The sequence below is a fragment of the Pongo pygmaeus genome, chromosome 4 (assembly GCF_028885625.2).
Source record: "Pongo pygmaeus isolate AG05252 chromosome 4, NHGRI_mPonPyg2-v2.0_pri, whole genome shotgun sequence".
NCBI classification, from domain to species: Eukaryota; Metazoa; Chordata; class Mammalia; order Primates; family Hominidae; genus Pongo; species Pongo pygmaeus.
The window spans coordinates 84,953,976-84,964,731 of record NC_072377.2 but is presented as its reverse complement, the minus strand read 5'-3'; the positions used below and the strand labels follow the sequence as shown (position 1 = coordinate 84,964,731).

At 45.3% G+C, this 10,756-nt stretch overlaps 1 long non-coding RNA gene across 1 annotated transcript in view; it reads left to right on the top strand.

Moving 5' to 3' along the window:
• LOC134739628 (uncharacterized) overlaps positions 1 to 10,394 on the top strand; it is a 56,195-nt gene extending 45,801 nt beyond the window's left edge. Inside the window, exons 3-4 of the long non-coding RNA XR_010126473.1 lie at positions 2,782 to 2,864; positions 4,356 to 10,394. This is a non-coding gene — a long non-coding RNA (uncharacterized LOC134739628). The remainder of the gene's footprint in view (positions 1 to 2,781; positions 2,865 to 4,355) is intronic.
• The last annotated feature ends 362 nt before the right edge of the window (positions 10,395 to 10,756 follow it).

The following is a 10,756-nucleotide window of genomic DNA, read 5'->3' as shown; positions in this document are numbered from 1 at the left end:
TATATGCTTCAGAAAGAAAGGAAATGACAGCATAAGGAGAGAGCCTGAAATGCAGAAAATGGAGAAAACATGTATAAATCTAAATAAGTATTTATATATTTATCTGTAATACAAGTACTGAACTACCAACAAATGATGAAAAAGAAGATAAACATGCACAGACAGAAACCCTATTGAGTCTGCTACTGCCTAGAGATTTAGAAGGGCCAATTAGCCCCACAATATCACCTAGCAGGGAGCTGTGTAATATGGCTCTTTGAGTAGAGAACAAAAGAGTATGTAGTTCTCAGTACTCCCTATTTGATCTCTGTGATGCCCAAATGAAGAGTGTATGGGCCCGGGATGGTGGCTCATGCCTGTAATCCCAGCACTGGGAGGCAAAGGTGGGCAGATCACTTGAGGCCAGGAGTTTGAGACCAGCCTGGCCAACATTGTTAGCTGTCTTTTAGTAGAGACAGCAAAACCCTGTCTCTACTAAAATTACAAAAAATTAGCTGGGTGTGGTAGCATGCACCTGTAGTCTCAGCTACTCAGGAGGCTAAGGCATGAGAATCACTTAAACCCAGGAGGTGGAGGTTGTAGTGAGCCAAGATTATACCACTGCAATCCAACCTGGGTGACAACGAAAGTGTCTCAAAAAAAAAAAAAAAAAAAAAAAATGGATTTCCTTAACATTTGGAAGGCTCCCAAGACTCAGCTGCAAGATGCTCCAAACTTAGATGGATTGATTGCTTCAAAGAACTTGCTGATGTGTAAGGCTGTAGCTGAAAACCTGGGCCATCCAGTGAAGAATAAACAACAACTCCTAATAGAACCATCATTTTGAAGTCTCTACTAAACCTGAATGTCCCAACTAAAAGCATCAAAGACCTTGAAAACATTTGAGAATGTTTATGTGTGCAAATAACAAATGAAGCCTCTTCTGAGTAGGGGTTACAGGATATAGGTTACAGGATAGCCCAGGAAATCAGATTATTAGTTCTTCTTCCATGCTAATATCTGCAAACAATTCTTTCAATTCTAAAGCCAGTAAGTTACTAAGAGCAGACAAGATAAATTGGTCATTTCTTGAAGTTGTCCTGGGGACTTGTAAAGACCAACATTCAATCTCATCATGTAAACTTCTTTGCTCCCCTACTAGATTTCAGGTTGTCATGTCAGTATCCCTCCAAGAATAGATAACGGCTCTTCAATGATCCGCACCAGTGCTTCCTGGTCCTTGCTTGCAGCAGGAAACACTAACATACATCCTTCGGACTATCTTATCTGCCGTCACACTCTCAAATCCACTTTCTAACTAGAGAGAGGCAATGCTGTCACTCTAGAGGTTTACTGTAGAACTCACTAAAGTGAAAGAAGCTTTGCCTAGATTCTTTCCAGGCAGTATGGGCCTAAACATAAGCCAGACATGGTCTTCCTAAGCTAACAGGAAGTATGTTCCTTTCTGGGATTGACCAGGGATGACCCAAATGTCTTGGTCCCTATTTTTCATTCCTTAAATTGCCTATGCACTGATATGTGCCCAAGTCAGAGTCTATTTGAGACGATAAATCTCAGGAAGCAGAGCCAAGAGGAAGGGGAGTGAATGGTCTCCATGTATATAGCCCAGTGACCACTGGAGGTCTTCTTCCCTGTAAGGGTGATGTGTGAGTAGGTATCTGGCTCAAAATATTAATGTTTGAAGTGTCATATCCATATTTTAGTTCCTGGATTTTTTTATTTTAATTAATTTAGAATTCATTTTCATTAATTTAGAATTTATTTTGATGAATTTAGAATTCATTATTATTTTATTCCAAGTTCCAATACTGCCCTTGTGTCTGAGCAACAAAGGATGATTCGTGCAGATAATCCTGGGGAAGCTTTGGTCATGGCTAGCAAAGCAATCTTGGAACTGAAATTCCTCAGTATCCTTGCTTTGATTCCTTGAAGAGAATTGATACAGACTCCAGGTTTTGGTGAAGCAAAGAATTCCTGCTTCCTTGACTGTTTTTCTCTCGCCAGGACACAAAGAGGCATTGAATTTCACTATTAAGGCCTTAATTAGTAACCTTGTTTGTGAAATTGAAACAAAGGTCTCACTGAACAGGCTGGTGATCTGGCAATGGCTGTTCCATGCTCTCCAAAGACCCAGAATCAAGGCTTGCAATGAAATCACTTTTCCTCATGACTAAACTAAATCTCTCTTGCATGTTAAAAGTTAGTCTTTAAAATGCTGTGCAGTCAGAACATTGCTTTGTCTTACACATTTCCCTGTTACCTGGCAGGCCCCAAATGTTACATAAGCATTCTCTGCAGCTGTAACCTCTACTCAGAAGAAGCTTGATTTGTTATTTGCACACATGATAACGTGGCATAAGTAAAGCTGGGAAGATGTTTGTTTGTAAGGGGTAATCTGTGTCTACCAAAGCAGATAGTATTTGGTTTTGCCTAGTTTCCAAACATGGTTTTATAAGTCAGTATATCTTGTGAAACCATTAGGACAAAAGTTTGGAACAAAAAGAAATCTCAGGCTCATTGCAAAGCTTTTTTAATGTTTTCAATTCCCTCCATGTTCTGAGCATTATCATAACGTACTGAACTGTTCTGTTCAGAGACCACTAGGGAGAGGAGATGAGGAACCAGAGCAGCCAGGATGTTTCTCCCTGGGATAAAATCTCAAGCATTCAGACACCCTCACTGTGGGCTCCACTTCTGTAGCTAGAGGGGATTGCAAACAGCAGGAGCATCTCACAGCTTGTAGGAAGCACACATCTTTTTCCCAAATGTTTCTTTTTGCAGTTGGTCCTTGCTGGCTGATCCAGCTTCCCCGTCAGCATATGGTGAGCAGTTCGGTGAGAGGACCACACTTCCAATACTGGCAGGTACGGGTCCACAAGGACCCTTCTTCCAGGGAACCCTGGCTGCTAGATATCACAAGGCTGAGGGAAGCTGGCTTCTCAACTTCGCTGCTGCCCGTGTGTCTTCCCACCATCCCCTCCACTCTAATTGGCCCTGTTTTCCGGCCTCACATCTGCTACTGTGCCCGTTCTCACAGGGATCCCAGAAAGTCTTAGATCAGTTACAGCCCAGGATTGGCTTCTAGCCCCAGCAGGAAGCATGGAATTCATCCATTAAGGAACTCTTTACTGAGAGCCTACTAAGTGTTAGGCACTGCACTAGGCAATAATGATATGAAAGTGAGCAAAAGAAACAGTTCTCTCCTGTGGGGGTTTCTAATTCATTTGTGTCAGACAGTCAAGAAACAAGAAAACAAAATCATCATAGGTGGGGAGGAGTGCAAAGTAGGGAATAAGCAGGATATTATTCAGAGAAAGTGTAAGTGATGTCTACTTTTAAATAGGCTAGGCAGGGGCAGAGAGTAGAACAGCAAAACCTTAAAGGTGGACAGATCTGGACTTGCCCCAGGACAGGAAGGAGGTCAGTGGAGCTGAAGCACAGGGAGCAAATCACAGTGGACTTCGGAAAGGATGGATGGGCGAGGTATAGGGGAGCCAGGTGTGCAGGCCCCGAGACCACCCTAAGGAGTCTGGATTTTATCCTAGTGCAGAGGAAATTTACAGATGTGCTTGCAAGCAGGAGACGAGCTGAGCTCATTTTATGAGTTACAGGGGTAGCTCTGGCTGCCAGTGGAGAATGGTTTAGAGGGACATGTGCAGAATGCAAGCAGAGAGAGCAGTCAGAGGCCCTAGACGTTGTCCGGGTGAGAGATAAGGTGCTGAGACCCAGGTGAGTCAGCGAGGATGAGAGGGAATGTGTTTGCAGTCTATTCTGGGGCAGTACTGACAGGTCATGCTAATGGTTTGGAAATGAAAGATAAGAGAAAATCAGGGATGCCTGAGATTTCTGGTCTACAGTTGGGCGGGTGGTAAGGCCCTTAGGTGTTGGGGCCCACTGGTGGGGGAGCAGTTTGAGAGCAGAGTGTTGCTGGCAGATGTGGATGATCTGTGGTGGTCCCGGGCCCCTCGCACCGCAGCTGCTGGGACTCTTCACAGCTCTGGCCCTGCTGCACCCTCTGCCTGATCACCTGCTGCCCCATCTCAGCTTTCCCATCCCACTGGCTCCTGGGATTCTTTCAAAGGCTTCCTAAGACCTATAGTGAAGGCCTGGCCATCAGGCCCCATTTCTGCCCAGCACAGAGACTGCTATGACCCAGTGATGACATTGTGCCCTAAGAACTTCCCCACGTTCTCTTCAACTCACAGATGACCTCAGATGTAGCTGCTCTCTCAGGCCCTCAATGTACGTCTCCACCCAAATGAGTAATATTTGCATTACAAAGAGGAAAGGAGAGAGGGAACCATTGGGTACCTGCTGTACCAGGCACATTATATGCTATTGTCCCTGTTTTCCAGATGAAGCCAGATACTCCTCTATGAAGTTAAATGACTGGTTCAGTGTTACACTGCTAGTGAGCGACAGAGATGGAATTTGAATGCACACCTGTCTGACTCCACCTCACGTGTTCTTTCCACATGGCCAGCAAGCTCTGCTGTCCCACCTCGCACTTCTGGGAGGTGGCTACTCCCTCTTTCCACCCCTTTTTCTGGATCTTGACAAGGGATTCTGCCCTGCCCCAGCTGTCAAAGCCTGCAGCAGCTGCCAAAAAACCTCAACACAGGCATACTTTGGACCTACATCATGTGTTGGTGTCACAGATGCTGTACCAGGCATTTGACTCCTTGATCTAAAGCCAGGATTCCTGGCCAACATGGCGAAACCCTGTCTCTACTAAAAATAACAAAAATTAGCTGGGCATGGTGGTAGGTGCCTGTAATCCCAGCTACTTGGGAGGCTGAGGCAGGAGAATTACTTGAACCCAGGAAGCGAAGGCTGCAGTGAGCAGAGATTGTGCCTCTGCACTACAGCCTGGGCTATGGAGTAAGACTCTGTCTCAAAAAAAAAAAAAAATAGTGAGGGGGATACATGCCCACACAAAGGAATCCTGACAGAGGAACAATGGCTTGGTCCGTTTCCCCTCCTGTGTAGCACTGTGATAAAGGAAAGCCTTTCAGGTATGTGCCTTGATGGAGCCGGTGGGTGGAAGAGGAAGGGCAGTGAGAGGTTTGAGGACAAGCCGCTGATACCCTCATGTATCATCACAGTGGTGCCCTTTGGGAGCCTGCTTTGGTATACTCGTCCACTCAGGGAAGAGGAAGTCTCTTATCCACAATTTTGTCTTTAAGATTGAAATTTCTTTGAGCAGAGCCTAAAAGAGAGTTGCCTCATTTCGTGTAACTGTAGCGTATGTAGTTTAGAGGCTCCAATGTGTTTTTGAGGCAATCCGAGAGCTCTTTCTGGAAATCCCGGGCAGATGACATCTGCGTCTGATTTTACTTTGTCTTACAACCAGGCTAAGACCTCCAGCATCATCAGACTGTCGAACTGCTCAGGTCAAGGCAGACAGGTAGAAAGGCCCACATAGATAGTGGTTACTCATCCCAAGAACACAGAGGCCCACACCAGGAAGGGGCAGGTGATGTTAATGATGAGGCAGGCAATTATATCTTGCGATTTCTATGAGCCATGATGCATTACACTAAGGAACTTTACCTCACTTGGCTTGTGACTTTTGTTAGTGAGAAATGGCCTGCTGGCCTATGCTGTGGAGGACTTGCAGAAAACTTCCCAGCCACCGGCAGAAGGTTGACGTCTCCCCTGGTTCCTCCCCAACCCGTTTAGTGTGAAACGGGACAAAGGGAAACATTTCCTTTGATCTATTTTTGGGGAAAGAGGCAAATATCAACTAAATAAGATTGTATTAGGGACTGGGTGTGGTGGCTTATGCCTGTAATCCCAGCACTTTGGGAGGCCAAGGTGGGCGGATCATCTGAGGTCAGGAGTTAGAGACCAGCCTGGCCAACATGGCAAAACCCCATCTCTACTAAAAATACAAAAAATATTAGCCAGGTGTGGTAGCACATGCCTGTAATCCCAGCCACTTGGGAGGCTGAGGCACGAGAATCGCTTGAACCCAGGAGGCGGAGGTTGCAGTGAGGCGAGATCACACCACTGCACTCCAGCATCCTGGGTGATAGAGACTTGTCTCAAAAAAAAAAAAAAAAAAAAAAAATCCTATTAAGAATTTCATGAAGGCTCACACAGTTCTTGCACACATCATTCAAGGCCTGTTATGGGGGCCCAGAACATCAGGACACAGTAGCTAGCCTCACATTCAGCTCCATTGCACCAGAGCTTCGCATTATCTCAATTTGAAAAACACACATGTATATCCTACATTTGTATCTCTATTCTATACTGTATATGACTTTTAAAAATACTGGTTTGCTGTTTCTATTTTGTGCTAATGCAACAAATCTAATTTGTTTTAGAAACAGTTATTACTGTTTCTTGCTTCTTATCACCCCCTACCGTTTGGACTTTGTTGTCCATCTTTCTCTGCCTAATTGGACCACAGCCTGGTGCCTCAATCCACACAAAGTCTGTTCCCTTCTAGCTCAAGATGGCTGCATTCTCTCTCAGTTCACAGTGCACTCACGGGCTGCTCATTCATCTGCCCTTGTGCTCTGTGCCTTTTTGGCATCTGCGGGTAAAGTCAGTGCCACATATCTCTATCCTGTTAACTCCTAAAGTTTGTATTGTCTTCCCAAGGGACCTCTCTTATGGCCCTGCTGGGCTTCTCCCCTTACCCACACGTGCCAAGCATAGAAATCAAGGCAACATTCTCAACCAGGTACCTAGCTAGTCCTACAACCAGCAATTAGGGAAGTTTACGAATAACCTGCTAAATAAGAAGATAATAACTTAAAAGCCACCCAAGTAAGTCAGAGTCACAAAATGTTTTATTCCCTGTAGAAACTAAAGATAGCATCTTGACGTATGCCCTTGCATTGCTTTTCAGAAACCAATTCCCACACCAGATAGAAAATGCTGACCACTGTCATAGAACTCAGACAGACTGAAACTAAAAAATAGATAAGGAAGTTCCAGAAATTCCCGAGCTCTTAACTCATTTTGGATACCCCCTCACTCCTGCTTTAAAAACCCTTGCTTATAAGCTAGCAGGGAGCTCAGGTGTTGAGTGCTAGGTACCCATTCTTCTTGCTTGGCACCCAGCAATAAACGCCTTTTTCTCACTACAAATCCCAGCGTCAATGTTTGGCTTTTCTGGCATGCTGGGCAACCAGAACCAAGCCCATCTTGTGTGCCTGTATCCAATTCTGATGAGCCTATGTATGTCAAGTTGGTCGAGGCCCTTTGTGCTGAACACCAAATCAACCTAATTAAGGTTGATGACAAGAACCTAGGGGAATGAGTAGGTGGCCTCTGTAAAATTGACAGCGAGGGGAAACCCTGTAAAGTGGTTGGTTGCAGTTGTGTAGTAGTTAAGGACTATGGCAAGGAGTCTCAGCCCAAGGATGTCATCAAAGAGTACTTCAAATGCAAGAAATGAACAAATCTTTGGCTCAGAAAAAAAAACAAACAAAAAGCCCACAAACTTTTGAATGAGATCTACTTATATGATGTGACACACATTTCTTTCAGACATGGATTTTGAAATCCTATCGATAAAAGCCACCAAGTGAGACTGACAGTTCTGGTTTTGAGCATGTACCTGCTCCGTTTCCTGGTATCTGCAAATTAGGGTGGCCCAGTGCAGGCTCCTGACCTTTTGACCATGACAGGCTGTCTGAACCCTGGGAGCTCTTGTGCCCATCCTCAGAGATGTCCGTGTGTGACACAGCAGAGACTACCCCACAGATAACAGACGAAAGCCAGCAGAGTACAAGGCATAAATGTGCATGTCCTTCTATTTCTTTTTTTTTTTTTTTTTTTTTTAGAGGTTCTGACTGAGCAGGCAGATTGAGAAGGAAGAATCACATGAGGAGCAAGTGCTAGGTGTTGGGGAAACGATTTAAATTTCCTCCCACCCCAGAAATTCCTCTCCATAAAATATAGGAGAAAGAAAATATTTTATTATTGAATAAACATTAAAGTAGTGATGCACGTCTTTAGCATTCTGCTGAGGAGATTGCAAAGACAGACATCCCACCCTTTTATGCAGGCAAGCAAATAGGACCCATTCATTACATACATGTTCTCGAACTAAAGAGGACTTGACAGCACCATTTGTCAAGCATAATTCATCCTAAATTCACCTGGTGACCATTTGTGTTCGCTAATTGCCTTTATCAAAAGGAAAAATAAAAGTCAAGTTTCTAGGACAGCAGGTAGTTTTACAACTTGGAGCCAGGTGCTTAAATGAAACTACTACCCACTGCCCTCCCACTGACAGTGGGAGGTAGGGAGCTATCTTCCTTGTTGTCTACATTTTCAAAGAGATGTTTTCTAGGCCCTTGCAGGAAAAGAGTCCTAGGTTGTAAAATCGACTGGAGCCTTACTTAGCTTTTAAAAAGATTTATATACATTTCAAAGGGGCAGCAAAATAATTTATAAGTTTTCTAAAGGAAATGCTCTAAGAAAAAGGAGGAAGCTCTCCCCTTTTTGCATGGGCTTATGGGATAACATTCTGGAATTCACGAGAAGCAGGAATTGGTTTCCTCCCTCCACATGCTGGAAGGCACAGTGCAAGAAGCTTGGCAAGGCTCCAGTCAGGGGTGGACAATCACTGGGAATTCCATGCATCAAAGGGACAAGGGACAATCACTGGGTCCATCCTACACTTCAGAGGGACAAGACCCAATGAATGTAGAACTGGGCCACAGTTTGTCTTGGTTCTAAAGCACGCTGGCCCACACATGATAGGTTATCATTAAATGTCTGATGAGTGAGTGAATGAATGTCAGGAACCTGAGAGGCTTTAGAGGTCATTTACCTCAGCTGAAATTCAGGCATCCCTTTCCCTCAGCCTCCTTAAATACCAGCAGTCCTGGGGATCCCACCACTTGCCAAAGCAACCCATTTTACTGTTGGATAACTGTAATTACTATAACATTTTTTATATCTGAATAAGGAGAGAAAACAAAATCCGAGTGCTTTCAAGGGTGGGGTACTTTTTTCAAAACGATCCCAAGAAGCAGGTATCCCATGTCACAGAGGAGGGAACTCAAAAACAGAGACATTAACTAACAGCCCAAGTTCACACAGCTAAAGGGAAATCATATGTATCAAGTGTCTGTTCTGCACCAGGCACTCATTTAAATAAAGATCCTTTCACTCACAATAGTTTACCATACAAATATTACAGCATGTCTAGATGGGGTCTTAACCATACCAAAGTATTATATTGCATGCCTCCGTCTGCCCTGGGACTAGGACCAGGTCACACATTGCAAAGGATTTGAGTGGAAACAATGAATAGACCCCTGCACACTCACGTGTATCAATGGAGGACTACGGATGCCGTGTGCCCCCATTCCTCTGGGCCATTGTCACTAACCCTTTGTCTCCCAAGGAATGGAGCTGCCAGAGTTCCAGCTGCCTCAGATACTCCCTGGTCTCTCAGGTATGCTGAGTGTTTTCCCTCAAGCACAGTTTCCATAGGCAGATGCCGAGGGGAGGCTAAGTATGGGGCCAAAATGCCCCAGCACACAGGTGTCATTCCGGGCAGCACTGAGGGGAAGCAGAACCAGGGGATGACTCTTGGGACCTTCCTTCTCAGGAACACCACTCACTATAGGCTTCCAGGTGGTCAGCGGGTCATGTGAGTCAAGGGCAAGTGAGTGAATGACACTGATATGTTTCAGGTAGGGAGAAGCCATGGTGGGCAGCATTGGAGGGAGGGGAAAGAGGGGGCGAGGAGGGGGTAGAGATATGTATTTTTCTACTTATTCATCTGAGGACTATTTACCTACTATATGGCAGCTTTTCCAGAGTCCTTAGTCTGAGGAAAAAACCCTATGTGCTCATGTTATTCCCATTTTACAAGTGAGCAGATACAGGGAGACAAAGGCAAAATAACTCGCCCAGGACCACATGGTTTGTGAGTGGCAGCCCTGAGATTCTGGCCAGCAGTCATAGTCCACACTCTTAACCAGGGCCGTCTGCTGGGCAACTAGAAGTTGTGTGTGATTTGTGCTCTACTTGGGGAGCCAGAGCCTGTTGGGGGGTCCTGGGAGGGCATGGTCAGCTATGGGACGGACCATTCAACAATGTTGTTTGAGGAGCCTTGTCAGGTCTTAACCATACCAAAGTATTGTATTGCATGCCTCCACCTGCCCTGGGACTAGGACAGGTCACACACTGCAAAGGATTCGAGTGGAAACAATGAATAGACCTCTGCACACCCATGTGCATCAGTGGAGGACGATGGATGCCGCGTGCCCCCACTCCTCCCTCCCCAAAGCTGCTTTCCAGGCATCTTCCAGCTGGGGAAATGGCCATTCCCCTCAGCCCAGAGCAGACTTAGCCTGTCCTTGAATGCTGCCAAAAAAAAAAAAAAAGGGCTAAATGTGTCCCCTGTTCTATTCCTAGTCCAGATTCCTAAGATGAGGACACAGCATCCTGGGCCACTGTCACTAATACAAATTTGCCTCTGGAGGGACTCTACGGAAGATAATTCCCCTGAAATTTGGAGAGTTGAATTAAGCTAGGACTGATTCTGCCTGGAATTTGTGGTGGCTACCTACCCTAGAGGGCCTCAAGGAAACCCATGGTTCAAGACAACCCTGACAGATTCTAGAGTCTAGAACAGAACACCTGTTCTACCAGGGATGGATTTGAACATGGGCAAGGCCAACCACCCAGTTCACGGCCTGTGTACAGCAAAGATTACATTACAGCCTGAGAGCTAAGCCTGGAAGCTCTTTCATCCATCCGTTTGTCCATCTATCCA